The sequence below is a fragment of the Sinohyriopsis cumingii genome, chromosome 3, assembly GCF_028554795.1.
Source record: "Sinohyriopsis cumingii isolate HCF-2022 chromosome 3, ASM2855479v2, whole genome shotgun sequence".
Classification (NCBI taxonomy): Eukaryota; Metazoa; Mollusca; class Bivalvia; order Unionida; family Unionidae; genus Sinohyriopsis; species Sinohyriopsis cumingii.
The window spans coordinates 7,299,361-7,321,553 of record NC_142963.1 but is presented as its reverse complement, the minus strand read 5'-3'; the positions used below and the strand labels follow the sequence as shown (position 1 = coordinate 7,321,553).

Genomic DNA, 22,193 nt, shown 5'->3' with positions numbered 1-22,193 from the left:
GATAAACACAAACTCAAGCGCACGGTCACGGAGACACAAAATGAGGAGTCACGCAATGTTTCTTGCTGCCTTCGAATGAACGTAGCTGCAAATTTGTGTTCAATGTACAGCGTTTGCAAACTAACTTTAAGTTTCGGTGCAAAATCGGACAGAAAAGAGCGAGGAAGTTTCTATGGAAGTGTATGGCACTCGTAATCCAAGGATCGTGGGTTGGATATCCGCTCTTTCCATACTGGGTCGCCTGCCACTGTGTGTCCTTTGGAAAGGCACCTTTAACCTATTTTCTTGGCACGATATTGCCAATACCGTATGGAAAATGACGTTATACATAATTACGAAAGACCGAAAAATAACCAGCTACATTTGGCTCGATTTTATATAAATGGAAGTGTTCAAGCATGCGTATTATTTGCTGAGCATTTATTTTCGCACTGGCAGATGTTTAAAGCTGTTACCTTTGTAATCACGACAACGTATTGTAGGTACTTCTATCAGTTAGAATTAATTACGTTGTATAGTTCTGGCCTGCTCATTCAAGTCACACATCCAAAACGCTTAGTGTAAGGACCAAAATGGGTACTTTAAAGAATGCGTGTTGATGTTGCCTATTTTAAAAGTTTCCAAAAATCATTTGTTCTGGGTTTGCTCCTGTATTTATTTAAAGAATTTTGTTTGCATCTTTATACCTTTACTTTTCCAAGCAACTTTGAATAGTGCGTTAAAGTGCATTCGTGTTTTACACTGCATGGCATAAGCGGCGACAATTGGGAAGAAACATTTTGCTCTGAGGTGCGTCCATCTTCATTAAGTAAGGTTCCGATTTGTTAATCCGATCTACGCCTTGGCGGATCGAGCAGATATGTATGTGCTTCGGTTTGGATCCGACGGCAAGCCACCGCATCCAAAAACAATTAAGTTGTTCAGATTTGAACACTATTCCTACAAGCAGCAGGGAGGGCGAATCCTACAAAGGTCTAGAGACCACCAAATGATAAAATAAGCCTTAAAAAAAGCTAATCCTACAACAGCACCGAGACAAAAAAACGCGACCCCCCCCCTCAACTTGTTGTCGCCCGCCCGGGGCTGCTCTCTTCGAGTTTCTCACGTTAACCATACAGTGTATCAAGTCCGATACGGTATCGTGTCCGCGGGTCGTGTAAATTTATTGTTACAAATCCATGCGGGGAAATTAAATCGTGGACAAATAAATAATGGCAAATATTGGAGAAGCATTCACAACTAGATTGGCACGACAACGACTAGCCGCGATTAAAAAATTTATTCCTGTCCGTGATTCCGTCAGAGAAAAATTAAAAGCAAGACAAGAAGCGCAAGTTGAGTTTGCAACATCTGCGGAGGAATTATTTAAGCCTATTACAGCAGCTACTGGTGAAGTTAAAACTGCAATTGTAGGAAAACCTGATCCTGCTGACCCTACCAAAACAAAACGAGGGTTACTTCAAGCAATAGAAGAACTTAAACAGCAACAGGCAGATGAAGGTGCTGTAGTTGATCCAGGTGCCGCCGGAGTAGTGACAGTTGCTAAGGAAACATTTATTAATAAATTTACCGAAGATGGTATTACTGAGATAAAAAATATTCCGCTTACTAACGTGGATGAGCTTAGGGAGTTTTCTGCTTGGATTGTCTTAAATTATCCTAACCGGCAAGATTTTCTAAAACCAGAAGCTGCTTCAGGTATGACCCTGAATGATTGGAGGGATTATGTTTACAAAATAAACCGAGGTATTTCTCGAATATCTAAAATTGATGATACCTATAATTTCATAAAAACTGGCGTAATTGGGGTTAGTAAGGAACTAAGAGACCAACAAATGAGGGCAAAGGAAAGGGAAAGGCAGGCAAAAATACAGGAAATGGAAATGAAAAGGCAGGAAAGGGAGGAAGAAAAGAAGAAAAAAATACAGGAAAAGGAAATGAAAAAACAGTCGAAACTACAGGGGAAGAAACCACCAGCTCTAAAAATAGACCCCGTAATGATACCGCCTGATCCAGTGCCTGAATTTTTATCGCGTGAACAAATGGGGGCTCCCGATGATGATGATACCACTCCTGTTTCGTCGCCCACCCCTCCCGATATATCAGAAAAAAGAAAAAAATTAGAGGGGGAACTAGCCAATTTAAATATTATATTAAACGAATTAAACAAGGAAATAAGAGAACAAAAAAAAATAAAAACTGCTTCTGGTAAAATGGTTTTATCACATAAAATAGATCAGAAAAATGATGTAATTTCTGATATTGAAAGGGTACAAAAGGAAATAGGGAAACTGGGAAAAGGATACACCGGTCGCGGATATAACAACCACATTTGTCCTGATAGCGTCGTCAACGATGTGTCCAGACTAGAAGTTCTCATCGGAGGAAGACGTGCCGGAAACAACTCTCCGGAAATTATAAATGAAGCCGCAAATATCTGTCAGAGACTATTTCAGCGTGGCATCATGGATATCGGCGTTTACCGGGGACTCATTGATGAACTCGCAGACGGTTACCACAGCGACTAGTAAATTTAGTTAGAGAAACAATAATTAAATAAAATGATACTACACGATTCTTTTCGCAGACCAAGAAGTGTCAGAGTAGTAAACTCACGATTACCAGTATACGAGGTTGTTTACGGAGATGGAGTCGGTGATGTTGTTAGGGATTTAGTCACAAGAATCGCTCCGAAAGCTGGACCGTTAGTAAAACAATTCGCGATGAAAGCCGCTGATGTTGTCAAGGATAAAGCCATTGGCACTGTTGGTAGTCTTGCCGGAAAAGCATTTCAATCAATTAAGGATCGACTAGCACAGCTGATACAAAAAAAAACCCCAATTAAGAGGCCCGCGCCAGTAAAACTACCATCCACTGAAGTTATGCCGGCAAATGTTAGTAGCGTAGTAAATAAGGCCGTAAATCAGAAATTAGCTGAGATCGCAACAGCGGGAATTACCTCCAAAGCGTTGCAAGATAGTGTAACTGCTAATTTGATAGCTGGTAGTGGTTTCCGGTGACGATAACATTTTAATTAGATCATCACGAATAATAATAATGTTTGTGCGAAAATCCAATGATGCATTTGATATGTCTAAACCAGTACTTAAAGATGATTCTGTACGTGATTTTCAATATTATTCTTATGAAGCACGTAATCCTAACCAACGGGGAAGAATTGAACTACAGGTCCAGGATACAAGTAGATACTTCTTGCCCGCTGAGGCCTTCATCGAAGTTGAAGGTAGGCTTTTAAAGAATGATAACACTAACTACGGAATCGGCGACCGAGTTGGATTTGTTAACAACGGCATCATGGCGTTATTTAAATCCGCTATTTATATGATAGATGGAAAAGAAATTGAAACAATTCATGATAACGTCGATGTTGCCACAACAATTCTCGGGTTGGCGAGATACTCGGATGATTACACCAGATCAGCCGGACCATCAATGATGTTTGCAAAGGATGTAACCGACAGCCCCGAGAACAGGAATGTAACAATGAATGGTGCCGGTGACGCAGTTGCATCGATGAACGAAAATTTTAATTTGGGTTTTGCAACACGTAGATCGATGTTAAGTGGAGATGAAGAGTTCTCAGGTGTGATTCCATTGTCTCACATCTTTGGATTCTGCAGAGATATTCAAAAGGTTATATTCGGTGCCAAACACACAGTTATACTTGTGCGAAAACCTGATGATAATGACGCTATCTGGCGAGATGCTGCTGTTGCCGCTGGTCAGGTAATACTAACTAAACTGTGGTTGTGGATGCCAGTGTTGTCTCCGTCAATCACCGAAGAACAACGACTGTTGTCTTTTATGGACACGGGTGGTAAATCACTGCTATCCTGGAAAACAACAACCACAGACGTTATTCAGGGTGATCACGGCGGGTTGTTTACATGGCATATATCATCGCAACAAGGAGTATCAGCACCACGACATATTTTCATTGCATTTCAATACCGTGCTAGAATAAGTGACCAGACAAGAACTCCAATGGTATTTGATACACTTGGAGTTTCTGAAGTTTCGTTGAGAATAAATGGGCATCAGGAGCCATCTGAGGATATATTAATAGATTTCGAACATCATCGTGTCGCACGCGCGTATCATCGTCTGATGTCATTTATGGGGCGCGACCTTAATGTAGACACTGGCCTGCAAATATCACAGCGAGACTTTATGAGTTTATATCCGATTTATTACTTTTCGCTGGAACATCTTGATCTGGTTAAACAATCTGTTGTCGACCTACATTTCCGAGCTCGTGTAGGTGTTCCCGCTGGTGGTTATAGAGCGATTGCTGTCATACTCTCCGATAAAGCAATGCTGCTTGAAGGTGTTGGCGGACGAATGAGAGTTATTGACGCTCCAGTAGAAAATATGTAACAATTAGATTAGTTTCTGAAATATAATGTCATACAGTCATGTTAATGTCACCTTGACTTCCGGTCAAACGAAGAAATTGCAATCGAAGAACGCAAGCACATGCGGGACATCAATAACACTAAAACGAGATCAACTTGTTGGTGGTCCAAACAAGCTGTCGTTGACTAATACTCAGATTAAACATTTTAATAAGGCACTAACAGCAAAAACCGGTGTCCGACTTAATTTCTCTGCTGCAGCTATCAAGGACATGACCAAAACCGGTGGAATATTTCCTCTTCTCGCAGCAATACCGGCGTTGATTGCCGCGGCAGCACCAGCCGTAGCAAAGGCAGCAGCACTTGGTGCAGTTGGAACCGCAGCTGGAATGGCACTAAAGAAAGCAACCGGACACGGGTATAAGAAAAAAAAGGGGAGATCCACTCGCGGATCAGGGCTAAGACTACCAGGAACTCCACCATCATGGTATCCAAAAAAATTCTAACGCCGTTGAGCAATTTTGATTTACTCGATGCTGTTAAAAAATTGCGTATAAAACATTTCAGAGGAGTATTTATGCGAGATCAATTACCGACGCGGCCGAATAATCCAGAAACTGGCATTATCAATCTCGACAACAAAGATGGTCCGGGAACTCACTGGGTTGCTTACGCGATCGATCCACGTGGAATTATCTATTTCGATTCGTACGGTTTAGCACCGCCAACTGAGTTTCTCAGGTATGTCCGCGGAGTGCCTCGCACTCTCAACAGCAGATTTTCTAAGAAATCCAAAGGATTTTTAATTCCAGTGTGGCAGTCGACGCTACCAACACAAACATTAGTTGATCCGCCCATTTGTGGAAACGAGGTTTTAAATGTTCTTGATGCAATCTCAAGAAATCCAGCAACTCCTCCTCATAAAGTTGTGTATGGATATACCGCATCGAGAAATGCTAGGCATTTTCATGCTAGCATTTGAAAAACAGCAATAAGAATAATGGTGGATATTTACGGAAGACCTTTCACAAGAAAAGTCAAACCTGGCACGGATGTTGATCTCTCAAAATATGCGACCCGAGATGAAGTCGATAATCTTTTGAATATAGCTGGAGTTGACCCAGATGAAGTTGCTATTTTTCAGGACAAGCAGGGAAAACTAAGAACGAGCAACATTAGGTGGAATGATATAATTCGCAGAGTTCTTGGAGCTACCAAGGATAACTTCGCCGCATTTAGTGATGGCGGCCGGATCAAGGACTCGAATATATCAATCGCAAGCATCAAAGACAGTATTGATAAAGGTGTTGATAAATGTGTGAAAAAAGCCGGTGACACGATGACAGGCGAACTCAGCATGAATGGAAACAAAATAACCGTACTCAGAGATCCAGCCTCGAACGACGATGCAGCAAACAAACAATACGTCGACGCGCAGTACAAACTCGTTGTTGACCTAGTCAGCGACAGAGTAACAAAATCCGGCGACGTAATGACCGGCGGACTTGACATGAGCGGCAACAAAATAACCGCGTTAGCAAATCCCGAATCCGACCAGGATGCGTCAAACAAACAATACGTGGACATCGTCAACGGTAAACTAAATACGCTGCGTGCAGAGTATGATGTTCACGTGGGCGCGTTTACAAGACTTCGAAGAAACTTCTCAAAAACTGATGAGGCCGTGGATAAGTTCTTTGGGGATCCTCCAGTCGTCGACACGAAACTTTCTGAAATCATACCAAATCTTACTAATAACGCCAACGATATCAATAAGATTAATACCCGGTTAGGTGTAGTCAGAACGGAAAAAAGTTTTTCAGATCAAGTTCAGATAATAGAAAATAACATTAACACGATCAAACAAACACAGCAGAATATAGTATCGGGTATTCCTGAGATCGTTAACAAAACCAGTTTGTTTAAAGTTCCCACTGGAGTTACTCCCGGGCATATCACCAACATCGTATTCACGGTATCATCGGGATTCGCAACATGGTCACGACAAAATAGCACTATCAAATATACAGCAACAGCCACCGGTGTTTACAGGCTGTCTGTGTTTTCAGCCGCTAAATTTGAAATCTTCACAACATATCCTTGGAGACATTCCACCGATAAGTATTCCGGGGTTTGCACTGTAATACTAAACAGCAACGCCGAAGAAACATTTATGCTTGAAGCCGCCGACGATACTTTAACAGCAACATCTTACTGGTGGTGTTTGGAATTTGTCGCTGCAACGCCTCAATTGGTCACTGCATAATTGAATCGCATGCGATTTAAATAATGTCAACGCAAACGCAAAGCGTTTCAACTCCGCGCGGGAATGAATATAGATACAATCAGGTCTATGAGTGGCAATCAGAATTAAAAACCGTCATCGACGAGCTTAATCGTAAAGTAAGGAAGTATAAACGCCGCGTTGTAGTATTGGATGTTATGGTTTATTCGGTATCTACCGCTGTTGCATCCGCGGGATTAATACTATCAGCGATAACTCCCGTGACTGCAGTAGTCGCTGCAACAATTTGTGTTTCTGTGACAACAACCACCGCCGGCGTCTTTGGAATAATAGCAAAAAAAATATCATCATGCGCGAATACAAAACTGCACGATTACACAACCAAATTAACTACCGCCGTGACCGCATATCAGAAACTGTCATCGCTGATATCATCAAGTCTCGACGACGGAACGATATCAGATTCTGAATTTACGGCGATGTCACACGCGTACAATGACTATTTGAAAAGTTCAGTAAATAATAACGATGGCAACGCCACAGGAATTGCTTCAACAAATAGCCACAAACACAACCCCGGTAAAAACAACAATGATTTCAGTGTCGTCGACGAAACCAGAATTCAGTATTAATTTTCGAACTCCTATTACCGTAAATGAAATCGCGTTGGCGAAGCTCAGTGTGTATCACAGCTGGCCCAATATTAGGTCGGAATCATTTTCTGGTCAACAGCCGAATAATTCGTTTGTGTTCTCGTGGAAAAGCAAAGTCGACTCTGACGAATTCGACTGGGATACAATTGCGCTACCCACTGGGAGTTATCAGATCGAAGAAATCAACAATGAGATACAACGCCAAATAAAACGAATCACCGGCAAGGAAGCCAAAATATCTGTGACCGCGCACGAACCAACGCTGTCTGCGGTCATTGAAATCTCAACACCGGGATACGCCGTGGATATTTATAGCAGCTCTCTTCGAACAGTATTAGGATGGCCACAAGAACGACCCGAGGTCGGACCGGGTCCACCGCCACCATCGAAGTCGGATTTCGAGACCACGAAGGAAGAACTACACGACCTCGTGCGCGGCGAGTATTTATTATTTTCAGATCAATTACGATCAGGCCAAGCCCGGTTTTCAACATCAGATCAAGTTCCCTTGGATATAATAGGGGCAGCTTTTTTTGAGGGGTATGGAGGCCGGGATTACCGGCCAGAAGATATAGAAGCTCATTTTTTTAATCCGATCAAACAAGCACATAAACAACAGCTAGACCTGTTGCGGGGACATTTCCAAGATTATATCTCTGATATAACAAAACCTGGAACTGGAAACGCTAGCGTTTCTGCAAGCAGTTCTCGGAATGCTTTGCATTCTCGCACGAACATTATCACCACCATAGAAAAACTAAACAAACTCGTATCTACGATGGAATTTATGAATCAAAAAGTAATTCAACATCTACTGGATCTCAAGGGCGATTATGGAAACCGAAAAAGATCGAATTTTGCAACCCTATTTGGTATTCCCGTGAAGGATATTTCAGATTTTAAACTTCCTGGATATAACGTACACACACTGAGAAAATCAGTCTCTGATCTTATCGCGGAATCTTTCAAAGATATTTCTGCCGCGTATGCGAAAATAAAACCACTACCTGTTATTTTAAGACACGACAACAGTACAGCATCCGATGGCAGACACATCTCACCCGGGATCGTAAATATCACAGATGTGGTCGCGGTCAATCTTGTATGTGACGTCATTGACGGTAGCTACAGCGCATCAGATAATACTACGGCGACGCAGGGGTTTATCCTGTATACGTTCACACCAAAAGACCCCCCTGGTTTTCTGATTGTGCAAGAACCAATCAATGTGGTCTATCTGCGGTGTAATAATCCGTGGTTGTCAACGATAAATTTTAAACTTGCTGACCAACGAGGAAATTTGTTGGACCTGCGTGGCGAGACTGTGAGTATAAACCTGCTGGTGAAATCCTAATGGATTTTCGTCTTAAGACTTCTCATTTAAAAAAATTGCAGTTGTGTATAATGCGCGAGTATATCCATGTCCGAGTTCGCATACATGACAAACAAATTCTCAACGCGGCAGTAAAAACCGCATTTGATTTCCCGGAACAGTATTCGGATGTCGAAATAGTCGTTGACGACCACGGCAACGAAGACTTCTTGTTGACACGGCCGCAACAGGAACAGTTACAGAAGTATCACACGATCACAGTTTTTTGTGACCAAGAACACATCATGAACTATTCTCATTCATGTATTTCCGCAGAAACACTCAAGCAAATCCTGGAACTCAAAGAGTTCTGAGAAATCTAAGGACTTCCTGAGAAATGCTTGCATATTTCCAGAAACGCTAGCGTTTCCATAGTAGAATTTCAAAGACAAAAAAAAATAATACTTTTTTTTTACCCTTGTAAACTCACAATGGTGTTTCTGAAAACGCTAGCGTTTTTACGTTAGACTTCCAGGGAAGTCTCTGACTTCTCAGAAATGCTTAATGTATCCAGAAGTCCTTGCATTTCAGGAAATGCTTGCATTTCAGAGCAATCGGAGATTGCCGCGTCGGAATTCTTTATTTGATTTTTTAACAATCTCACTCGGGAATTAATTAATTTTCGAGTCTCATATTCATGTGATAGTGTGCAACGAATACTTTCAACTGCACGCGTCAGTGGAATAAATTCGGATATTTGTTCGTTGGTGATCTCGGCAAGTGATCTATAAATGCAATTTTGCAGCATTTTAATGAACCTATATCGGGAAGGAAGAGTATTTTTCTTCGTTGATAGCTCATTCAAGGATTCAAAATCCGACATAATTGTTTCAGGGTCTGTTAAAATATTAAAACCCCGCTGTTTCAATTTTTGAATTTCATCAATTACGATTCTTATGTTTTCGTAATTCATATATATTATACTATTTTTTTTATCTAATACGGAAAAATGTAAACATTTTTGGAAATGTGAAACATTTTTAAGTCTAAAGACTTTCTGGAAATGTTTCACATTTCTCATGCAGAGCATTTCTCGTCTTTGACTTCCGAGTTGTCGACGTAACAAAATGAGATTTTTTGTTTTAGTCGTTTTGAAAATGCTGTTTTGTTAATCCCAGCTGCGACACGCTGTACAACAGGTGAACAAATATCGTAATACTTCGCGGCGGCATACATCGACGGGAATACTATTTCGTCACCGGTCTGTGTATTATGACCCCGGACAGGTCTTACAGTTTTTTTACCACGTCCTGTTTTACCCGACAGGCAGTTCTTGCTCTGGGTGACCATGCGAAGATTGTCTACGGAGTTATCAAGAGGGTTACCGTTAATGTGATCAACAACAAAACCTTTCTTGATTGGTCCATGAAAACATTCATAGACGAAACGATGACATAAATATCTCTTTCCGGGCGTGACAGTAAACCGACGATAACCATGGTTATCAACTCCACCAACTGGTCGTCTTCGCGTGCAGTGTCGCACCGTGCCATCTCGGTTTGCCTCATAATTTGGAATAGTTGGATGTGCAACAAATTCTTGTTGTGCAACAAATTCTTGTTGTGCAACAAATTCTTGTTGTGCAACAAATTCTTGTTGTGCAACAAATTCTTGTTCGGGGACGAATTCTTGATTCATTATACTATAAGCAAATCATTTGTCTAATTCATAATTTGTCTGAAAACTTATTTATGTAATCACGCTCATGAAAATCAACCGCGGAAATATTATTTTTTTTAGTATAATATCGTTTAAGCTCGCGGTATCGTTTCCCACCGCAACGTGCACATAATTGTGTTTTTCCTTTAACTCCAACGTGGCATCGGATACACGGTATTGGTCCTAAACTTCCATTTCTTACTTGTTGGGCGTGTTGTCCGCAGTATTCCCCCCTGCAGGGTTTGTTACACGGAGTTGATGAATTAAGTCGAAGCCAGCAACAATGGTTCATTATATAATATATTTGTCTATTTAAATACTTGTCGTAATTATAATAATGAGTTTTGAAAGACTATCCAGAATAAAACCTGGAAATCTCCAATTCCCCCGAGGTCGATTCGATCTTGACCGGTTAACCGGCGATGTACGACGAAGAGAGTTAAAGGAACTGCTTGGTGTTATCAAGAATGCCAAGGAAGAGTTTCGTCGTGATGGTGCCGCACATGTGTGGTCGACATATAAAATTATCCCCGAAACTCGAAGAGTTTTTGGCGATGCTAGCATCGCTCACGCGAGCGTTATCATTGATGCTACCATGAACGATACAATCGCGCGTAACATAATTGGGTATCTCGACGATAGAAGATATTTCATACAGATAAAATTTATTGTCAAAGTGGTCAACGAAAACGACGATGACACGTGGATTATCCGTGATAAAAATGATCCTATCCTTGACATTAAAAGGAAAACTATTTTGTTGAGCAATAATTCTAGACCAGGAATGTTGACGGGGGTTGATATACCGTATTACGCCAGATCGTATCCAGTAACTGCAGTCGTTTACGGAATATATCCGATAAAGAAACCAAGTGTAGATAAACTCACGCCAATGAAAACATCAGTGGTGTTAAATTGTGTAGCTGAGCGAGTAATGGAACATTTTAAAAACGCAGCACGTGGAAATGGTCTAACTGAGATCAGAAAAAATAAAATAACAACATGGGCTAATCGAGTCAAAGATGTAGGGGCGTCAATTAAGGATGTTGCCGCGCTAGAAAAATTATTAAGATTTCCTATAACGGTATTATCGCTAACAGGCGAGGAATTGTATAAATCGAAATACAACCGTAGTGGAGCTTCAATAACAATTATTGATCACAACAGCCACGCCTGGACGGAATCAGTTAAAATATTTCCACGCGATCGTGTTATAAGGTATTATTCCGCGGGTATGTTTGATTGTATTTATCAAATGAGTAAAACCGATCCGGTATCGGTATGGTTGTTTAGAAGTTCTGAAGTTGGTGATTATGACCAGTTCGTGACCCCGAACGGAGAAATATATAGAACTGCGGAGTTACAAAATGAAATGAAAGCGCTCACAGAAAAATATTCAACTGAGCAAGTTGATCAATTACTAACTAATTGTTTTACTGTTCCAAGTGTTGCCGCACATATAGCACGACAAAAAAATAATTGGAAACCAACCATGAAGAGTTTTCTCGAGAATGTTCAGCAGAGTTGCATCGAATACGGACACGGCGGTTTATGGAATAGTGTATTTGTTAGTGATAATATGGTATCGGTGGATATGATTGCGTGCTATCCAGGAAGTTTTCTTGGCCGTGGTGAATGCGCTGAATACTTTGCGCGGTTTGGACATCCCACAAATTTAATGACAAGAGTAGCTATTAACGGACCTTTACCTGATTTTGACCTGACTGGATTTGCTCACGTGGAATCGTTCGAATTTGCAACACGGTTACATCCTATTAATTATGCTTGGTTTGGCAGACATTTCCACGAAAAGAAATGGGTACCGTTTTCGCTGTTGCGATTTATGGTTGATAAAGGAATATTAAAATCTATTACTGTCAGTACGGGGATTATTTGTTACTCAAAACAAACCTCAGTTTGGTTACCAACTGCGGACACGTCCGAGGAAGAGCGCAACTGTAAAGATCTCGGCCGAAGATTGATAGGTAAATTTACTCAAGGCGGAGCATATGATCATAAACGACATCACAGTCGATTAATTATGGATGAGGAAGAATTAAATTTCATTATCGCGGATACTACTGCGAAAGATACATTCTGCTCCCGCGAGGACATAATAATCCCGGACGGAAAACGATTAGGAACAGTTGTTAGTTATATAGACGGTGATTCAGCTCAGTATACTCATTTGAGATCCTCTATGCTGGCTTATGTTTCTATAAATTTACTGTCGATGGTGAATAGAGTTCCCTTCGTGGCAAGAGTTGCGACAGATTCGTTTTATATTCACGAAGACGATTTGACTGTGTTAGATTTGCCAGAATCTGATGGTCAATGGGGAACATGGCGAGTAAAAAAAGAAGAATTACACTCGTACTGCGCATCAGCTGATGTCGAAATTAAAGATGAATATCGGAAATCAACAGGGATGTCATGGACACCTTCATCGGGACCTTCTGTGCACGATCCAATTGCTAGACACAGAACAGTTTATTTGAACGGACCTGGAGGCTGTGGTAAGACAACTCGTGCAATCGAACTATTTCGCGGTTCTGATTTGGTCGTGCTAACACCAACACACAGACTTGCCAGAGAAATGATACAACGCGGAGTAAAGGCCTGCACTTATCACGGCTTTTTCAAATACAGCGGCGGTACATGGACTCCTACGCGAATGGGAACGAAGTATATCCCGGAGAAAATCATCTGGGATGAAATAGACACTGTGCCGCTGGATACATTACAACGGTTCCTGACGTGGTTGTTAACGAAAAATACCGCAGTTGTGATGTGCGGCGATCATGGTCAACCACCACCATTTGTCGGCGAATCTCCCCACGAATGGTTGAGAGGGTTTGTTGATTATTACGAGGAAATGCGTGATGACATCAGAGCGCTTGATGACACATTAAAGGAGTTTAAAAAACTAATTAGGCTACAAACCAATAAAGTCCAATGTGAAATAATGCGTGAAATAATTCCAGAGACTTCATTTGATAACTTTTTAACGGCGTGGAAACCAGATGATTTAATTGTTGCAAGTAGAAAATCAGTCAGAGATACACTTCAGCGGCGACTATTTCAGTTACAGCGGCAGAAATTTCCAACGTTGGAAGTGCCGTTATGTTATAGACCAGATGATACACGATTGCAGAATACTGATGTTGATATTCCCGGAAAACCAGAGAAACAAAATTTAGTATTGAATGATATAGTAACAGTTAACGTCGATGCGGTCGAAGATGCATTAGCAATAAATAAATCACCGTGGACACTAGGATATGCTATGACGATTCATTCAGCACAAGGATTAACTATTTCTGATACAACTGTTTGGATCGTTGATGACCGCATCGAATGGTCAAATTTAGTTTATTTAGCCGTGTCCAGAGTAAGAAAGATGGCTCAGTTACGAAGAATTGTATTAGATACGTCAACGAAGTCAGCCGTTGTTGAGTTAACGCAAAAAGATCAAATAAGAAAAAAATTAGACAGTTACCGACAAAGTGACAAGAAAAATAATAGAGAGTTTAACCTGGATATCAACGCTGTGTTGTCGTTACGTGAGCGTCAGAATAATCACTGTGCGAGTTGTAATTGTTTATTGCTGTGGCAGTATCCGAAAAACGACCCAAGACAATTTACCGTGGATAGAATAGACAGCAATCTCGGTCATACGCGTGAAAATGTAATGTTGACCTGTCTTGAGTGTAATCGACGCAGAGGTGTTGCTGCAGTTATTTAAGTGATCGAGGTGGTAATTGTGTATCCGCGGGGATCACCTGAAGTTGCTCGCGTGTGAATCCACGCTGAGGAGCAGTCGAATCTAATCTGTAGATTGCGTTTCTCCCAGTTGATCTGGTTATGCTGGATATCTTGTGTGTGGTAACACTCCATGTGGGATCGGTTGCTCTTTTTTTTCCTCCTTCGAGTTCGCCGGGTTCGTATAAATACCTAACGGTGACATTACCCGCTAGCGTCGTTGGCTGCGTTGAAACATGTCCGTGAATCACTTTAGTGATCGGGGGTATATATTTTTTTGTGATTGCATTTACAGGTTTCATGTTTGTTGTTCTGGTAATTTCATTATTCAGTGCGGCTATCACGTTTGGCAGTCTTGCAACCCATTCACGAGATCGTGTATCGTAAATGAATTCCCTCGCGTACTGGTATCCGAATAATCTCTCAGCGAGTGTTCTATTAAATCGCTCAACAATTGCCTGATCCCGATGAATTTCAGTATGTCCTCGTCGTATGGTAACGTTATGCTGCTTTGTCAGTGATGACACCGCGCCCTGAAATTCCTTGCCAGGATCAACTTGTAATAATCGTGGCCAGTTTAGAGGTCCTCGTTGATAAATTCGTTTAAACGCAGAGGCGACTTCGGACGCTGTTTTAGTCGCTAACGGTTCTGCTTCTTTGTATCTACTAGCAACATCAACTACTGTTAGCGCGTATTTGTATATTTTTCTGCGGACAGTATCATGAGGCAGGAATAGTATGTCAGCCTGATGAACTTCATTGGGGGTACTAACATCAAAATGTGCAAAGTTGATTTGTCGAGGTGGTGGTAAGTAGATTTGCCATATTGCTTGTTTTGACAGCCATTTTTTGGCAACCTCGCGTGTTACTGATGCCGCGTTGGCGAGTTTATTAATTGCTGCATTACCTCTCCAGTATCCGGCCGGGGAATAATAAATCGCTTGCATGGAAACACTAGCGTTGGAAGTCCTTGGACTTGTCTGCATCGTTATTAATTATCCAGCGCCTAATGCTAATTTAGATTTCATCGCTGATCTTACTAACCAATTAGCGAGTGACTCCCTAAATGATTTATTTTTTATGGCGCTTAGTGCATGAATTAATTTCACATCCGCGATATGCCTGTCTTGTAGATCTTTACTTCGATAAGCAATATCATGTATGTGACACGCTGCGTCGATAGCGTTTATCGGATACTCGCCGGGTTTGGGCTGATCGTTGCTGTCAAGCCTGATATCTAGTCGTGTTCCCGGACCGCAGTAATTGTATCCTGGGAGATGCTTTTCTCCGGGATATTTAGCCCAAGGGGTACCTGGAAGTCGTCCGAGGGTTGCTGCAATGTCACCACCTTGTTTTTTTTTTGAAATTTAAATTTTTTTGTGCCACATCGCGTACACGTACCTGAAGTTGCTAGTCTGTTATTTTTTGTTGTAACCGTTGTTAGATCATTCGTAGGGGTTCGTGCCCGACACTTCACACAATATAGATCCATAATTATTATTCTTTGTATACAAATGGAAATTACAGACTTTTCTGCGACGCGGCGAAGGGAGCCAATCAAGCATAATTCGGTGTTGCCAAATTCTATCAGAATGATTATCATTGGACCGTCAGGATCGGGTAAAACGCAGTTGTTGCTGAACCTGATTATGAAGTGGATGAAGTGGGATAAGCTGTATTTGGTAGCACCATCTGTAGACGATCAGCGATGCTATAATGTTATAAAAGATTTTAATGAGAGTGCAAAAGCGCTGAGCGACGAGGATGTAGTTGAATTTATCACTGATATCGAAGAAGCTCCCAGCGTTGAGGACCTCGACGGGGAAAAAAATAACCTAGTAGTGTATGATGATGTGATGCTGGACAAGCAAAAAAATCCTGCAAGAATATTCTCCCGGGGTCGTCATAAAAACACCGATGTCATTTATGTTACTCAACGTTACACACAAATACCAAAGGTAATCAGGGATAACTGTAATCTTCTTGCGATATTCAATGGAGTTGATGTTTATACGCTGAGAAATATTCATCAAACCTGGTGTGGTGGCGATATGGATTTAAATAAATTTAAAAATTTCTTTAGTCGCGCTCAAAGAACCCCGCATGGATTTGTAACAATAAATTTACACGACCCGCGGACACGATACCGTATCGGACTTGATACACTGTATGGTTAACGTGAGAAACTCGAAGAGAGCAGCCCCGGGCGGGCGACAACAAGTTGAGGGGGGGGGTCGCGTTTTTTTGTCTCGGTGCTGTTGTAGGATTAGCTTTTTTTAAGGCTTATTTTATCATTTGGTGGTCTCTAGACCTTTGTAGGATTCGCCCTCCCTGCTGCTCTACATGACCGAGACAAGGGAAGCACATAACTTGAATGGGCTCATAAATAAGCAAATACCCCTGGAATGGCTTCTCTCGGGCACGTATTCATATTTTCGATGTCAAACTTACAAAGTATCCTTTTGAAGTCAATTGCTTCCACCATTTTCGGCCGATATACAATGCATCGCTATTACACGCTTTTGGCTAATTGGCATTACTTATTAAGGGAGAAAACTCAAGAAATCCAATAGATGTCGCTAAGACAAAATACCAAAATACTACTCGATCAGCCAAGGTGTGCATAGGGTTAACATACAGGAACTTGCCTAGCGGCGAAGAGATGCGTCCTGTGATTTTATCTGTATGTCTGTTTTCTGTGCTTTCTGGGAGATGCCTAATAAATGTACTCGACGCTACATGGGCCGCATTTTAATGGTGCACCGTTAAACTCTATGCGTATAGGACACACAGTACTAATGGTATGGAAAAATGGGAACCAGCCTGGAAATGGGTGAACCTAAAATAGAGTATATATGGGTTAGGCTGACCTGGATTGGTTAATAATGTAAGCTGTGTTGTAGGAAAAAGACTCTTTTGAGAGCTTATCCTAGTTGTAAGTGAATTTTTTTTTTTTAGAGACATTGTTTTATTGATGCAATTTCAGTCCTGTAACAGTCTTGAGTTTGGAACACTAATTACTAAAATTAGCACCTGACTCTTTGGTGCGGAATTGAAAGCAGATGTTTCAAACACATGCAGGTCAAGAAAATGCCGCGGCTCATATCCTTTCCTCTACAAAGAAGCTGACATCCAGGTTTCATCTATACTGATAATATAGGTTTGATCATAAGCACTCAAAATTGTTAAGTTATTGAATTTTTAATATCACAGTGTTTGCATAGGTTTACTATGGGAAATGAATTAGTACCGTGAGTCATATGTGTGTACTGAAGACAGTGCGTAGGTGCGAGCATGTTTTTTTTTTTTTTTTTTTTTTTTTTTTTCTGTGAAAGAGAGACAAGGATTGAAAGAAGGAGAGGGGATGGCGATACACTAATTTGGGATTTCGTAAATTAATTAGATGACACCATCGCGTTTCTATACCGTGTGGCGATGTATATAGGGGGAGGGTGTTAATTAGGGAGTCATTTCCCATATTTTCTTCAAATTGCCAGATAAGGGTGTTTTAGCTTTATTGCAGCTTTTAGAGAATTAGAAAATATTATTAGCTTTTCCAGATTAGAGCAGATGTACGTTGTCCACACAGAAATCTAATAATGCCACCCAGACTTTTGTTTCAAACGACTGGTCATGTGACTGTTATACGTAAGGATGAACGACCTAAGGAACTGACCATTTAACTGTCGGGGGGTGTGAGGGAGGGTTGGGGTCTTGTGCTTTCTTTCAATATAGGTTACTGCATTTGTGTGGGAAAATATGAAGGAAACGAGTTCATATTTTCCCATACAAATGCAGTAACCTTTTAATTATATGCTCATTTTCTTATTCTACCTAAGGCTTAATTATGTAAACAAAAATACACTACACGAAAGTAACTGAATGTATGCCGTATTTCGAGCTAAATAAACAAGCGCAAATTCATCATTACACAACAACAACAGTATTAATGCGGACATAACTCCGCCCAGATAAATTTGAACTTGGTCGCGCGCTAGACACAACTTTCAAAAGAAAATGCGTTTTGGTCTGCTTAAAATTTAAATTTGGAGTCATACTGTGAATGAGCGCGCATTGTAGCAAGGTTTCCATTTGATCTGGAATGAATAGATTTGGTATTGTTGTTGTCTCTACGAAATTTCGTGATTATGGACAGGATTTATGTGCCAGTTCTACATGAAGAAAGCCGGATTTCAGCCGCGACGGAGCAGCATACTGTTGACATCTGCAAGTGTTTTTCTGTTGTGCCATTGAATTTTTAAAATCATAATGTGGGAAAAATATTAAGTCTAGTCTTTCAGTTGCAATTATCAAAAAGACGCTATTGAATTTAACGTTTATTTCATTTTTAGTGCAGTAAGGAGGATGTAATTGCGCTTGGAATATAGTTGGAATTACAGTACAATTTCGAAACGTGTAATCAAGCTTAAGAACCCATGATATGGCTCATGTAATTCGGATTTGCAGAACTAAGAAAGTACATTTTGAGAAAATTCAGGATGTAAAACTGTCAGTATATTTTTGGCCATTCTTATTACGAGCTAAAGAAGACAATTTATTCCTTGTCACTTGCATGTTATTTGTAAGGACCCTGTCTGGCGTCTATAGCTTGCCAAAATCGACACATTGTATCAAAAAAGTTTACGCGGAATCAGCTCATATGTGGCAGTCAACGAAACATCTGCTTTAGTTCGTTCAGTTGGTTTACTTCATCCACAGACAAATAAATTAAATCAAAGGTGCTGGCGTCTGCGTCCATTGTTTGTTTACAATAGAAAGTAGTTATTTTATTCACGTGAGTTCAATATGAATTGAACGCGAGTTCAATATCGTAAAATACTGAACGATTCTGACAATGCAAAGCTAACGGAGAAAAAAAAATGAGCATCAAATAATTTTTCTGCACTCTCAAAATCTTTATATTTTTGTTCAGCTAATGATGTCATAGATATAATTAGGTAATTATAAAACATCAGGGCAAGATTATTTCTTTTACAACAAAGAGAGTTAATAATAAAACCTAACGATGTTCGTTTGTAAATTTAACTTTTTATTTCGTTTATTTATTTATTTGTTGCTGTCATTTAGTGGCCAGGCATTGAAGAAAACAAAATCCCACTGTCTACTAAACCCACCTCCCCACTAAAAATACCACGTAATTGCTCCCCAAACTACCAACCACTCAACGAACCCCTAGAAAATCGTGGCACGAATAATATACTACAATGCTATGTAACATACAGTGCCCATCCATCTGACATTTTTTGCTCGTATGTCAAAGGGAGCTTGAAAAAGTTTCAGAACCGCGCAAATCGACGAGGAGAGCTCGCAAGGACAAGAGTGTAATGCGCTTGAAAGATTTTACAAATGATCTTTCTTCTCTCGTTGTCAAAATGTAGGTCACTTTGTTGTCACAGCGTGCACTGTCTAACAAATTATATCTTCCCTCTAAAGAGTGTCCCATAAAAATCGCGAGTTTTCGATTTGACAATCCCAATTGCAACGATCATAACGTGGTGTAACGTTACACCCCGCTAGTAAATATACTTTCTTTCCCCCAAACAAAACACGAAACAGAATAAAGCAGGTATGAGCATATCCAACTTACCTGTCCATGCGCATCTGAATACAGGTAGAGGACTATTTCACTTTGCAGCTTGTGGCAGGTGCCCCGCAGGTACCGTATAATGGATACTGCTTGATGGCTATATGCATATTTTAAGATATTTTTTGCTAAGATAATAGGGTTTACTTCCTATCTTGAGATCATATAAAATTTTATCCTTTTTCTTAAAAAATGTAAAGAATCTAATTCACGAGAAACAAATGACGTACAACCATATCATCTGTGTTGAACGACATCCGTTCGAAATCATTACCTTCAAAACGAGATCCGTTATGTGCGGGCATGCGACAATACGATTTAGCACTGATTATAAATCTTTCCAAGTACACGTCGGCATGATACATCTTATGTTAGTTTACAGCCGGGGGTTATGTAAAGTGAACATTATAAATTCGTTAGGGACTCTGTTAGCTGCGGTGCTGCCTCGTCTTGCAAAAAAAAAAAAAAAAAAAAAATTATCTTAACTTTGAGTGTAAAGTATATTTAGTTATAACAACAATAACCAACAAAAAGAAAAGGAAACGGTATTGTAGATGCGATCTGGATTTAGAATTACACAAAAATGTAAGTTATCTCTGGACATATCTCCGAGTCCATTTTGGTACACATGCAGTCCCAGTGACTACTTTACCACATGAGATCAAAGGACCATAAAAAAAAAGAAAGGCATGGTGCCATTTCCCTATTTGCATATCTGTTTATTACCTATCGAAATCTGGCGTTGTGAAAGATAAGATATATTTGTCTCATTCTTGTTTTAAAAGTCTCTCGGCCACCCAGGGCCCCTATAATCATCTTGTTGGTCCTAAATGAAAATGGTGCCACTCAGGCATCCAATATGGCCGCCATTGCAGCTGGTTTAGAAAATGCTGCTATTACTACTCCTGAACGAGAAGTCGTATTAACATGGGATTTTCACCCCCAATAATACTAATAACAACAACAGCAACCATATTAATAATAATAATAATAAACTTTCTTTTACAGGGAGAAAGAATGTGGTCATGACGACTTATATACCAGTGATACTCAATTTTTGTAATTGGTTGTTAAACAATATTTTTTAAAAACGACATGAAAATTGAAACAATACAAAATAATACACATACGCAGGTATCGTCGCGCACTCGTTCATACATATTTAACATGGATTAATTTGTATGACTATGCTGGGAAACACACACACACACACACACATATATATATAGAGAGAGAGAACGGACAGTGCTATCACTGGATTCTATAGAAGAATGCTTGATAATAGTAGGCAGAATTAATATTTTAGAGAATTTTTAATTCGTACTCTACGGAGATTCGAACCCAGGTCCGCGGGCAAGCGGTACCCATCACCTTGCCTGCACACACGAGCCCATATTCCCTCACGACTAAGCACACACTAATTTTGGTTTTTGTGAAGGTTTTAGCTTTATTTTACATAAAGTTGTAAGACCGTTACTTGGTGTTTGTGTGTCCTTTGAACCCGAATGTAACATTTTGGTGGCAGCAGCACGGATTCCAATAATTCTGTGAGAATTATTCGTAATTGTTCAATAGGTTGGAATTGTATTTGACAGTTGTAGAAGCTGTGGATTAGCAAACCTGTGTGTTATATTAGCTATGGCTGGTTGTATTGTGTGGGTAACGTACATTTGTGGAATACTAAGTGCAAAGGATACCAATCCAATAATTCTGTGTGAATTATCTGGAATTGTTCAATACGATGAAATAGTGTTCGACAATTCTGAAAGCTGTGAATCCAGCGAATCTGGGTGTGATATTAACAGTGACTGGTTGTACTGTGTGTATAACGTACAGTTGTTGATTGCGAAGTGCAACGCATGTAATACTGTTACAAGTGTACACGTAAAAGCCTAGAAATTCGTTGATAAGAAAAGCTAGTCCAGTGGCTGTGAATAAAGTGATAGAACGTACAAATACGTACATATCGTTTGCCAGTATGTCGGTTGCTGGTGACGTCGATGTTGAGGGAGTAACGGTTGTTTTAGGACGGCCACGAAGAAAAGCGGCATCACATAATTTGATGGAATTTACCGATTCTGAGATTCCGGAGTATGAGGGGGAACTTAACCTTGAGCACATGCAACCATCCAAGGAAACAAAGCGAAAACCTAACGCAAAGAAGAATGAAAGAGAATTGAAGTTAAGACATAAGAAGTTTGATTGGGAAATGGAAAGTGAGAAATTAAGATTAGAAATGTAGCGTTTGGAAATTGGGTTAGAAAGAGTAAAACATGAAAACTCAAGGGAAAACAACCCACATCTACAATGCCATTTAAGGTAAAGCTTCAGACATATGACCATGAACAAGGAGAAGATGTTGTGACTTTCATAGAGGAGTTTGAATCAATTAGAAAGCATGCAAAGTGGTCTGACGAGTGAAAGTCTTACAGCTAAGAACTTTTTGACAGATGAGGCTAGATATGTTGCAACTCAAGCTTGTGGAGATTATCTGGAACTCAGGAAAAGACTGACTGACCAC

At 40.3% G+C, this 22,193-nt stretch overlaps 1 protein-coding gene across 4 annotated transcripts in view; it reads right to left on the bottom strand.

Annotated features, from left to right (window-relative positions):
• Positions 1–22,193, bottom strand: part of LOC149802428 (inward rectifier potassium channel 2-like) — a 51,597-nt gene that overhangs the window by 5,286 nt on the left and 24,118 nt on the right. Inside the window, exon 1 of one of the 4 annotated variants that reach the window (XM_089951642.1) lies at positions 19,947–20,571. The exons of 2 other annotated variants lie outside the window; for them this stretch is intronic. The gene's annotated coding sequence lies outside the window, so the exon portion shown is untranslated. One more of the 4 variants, XM_089951639.1, reaches the window with a different exon arrangement.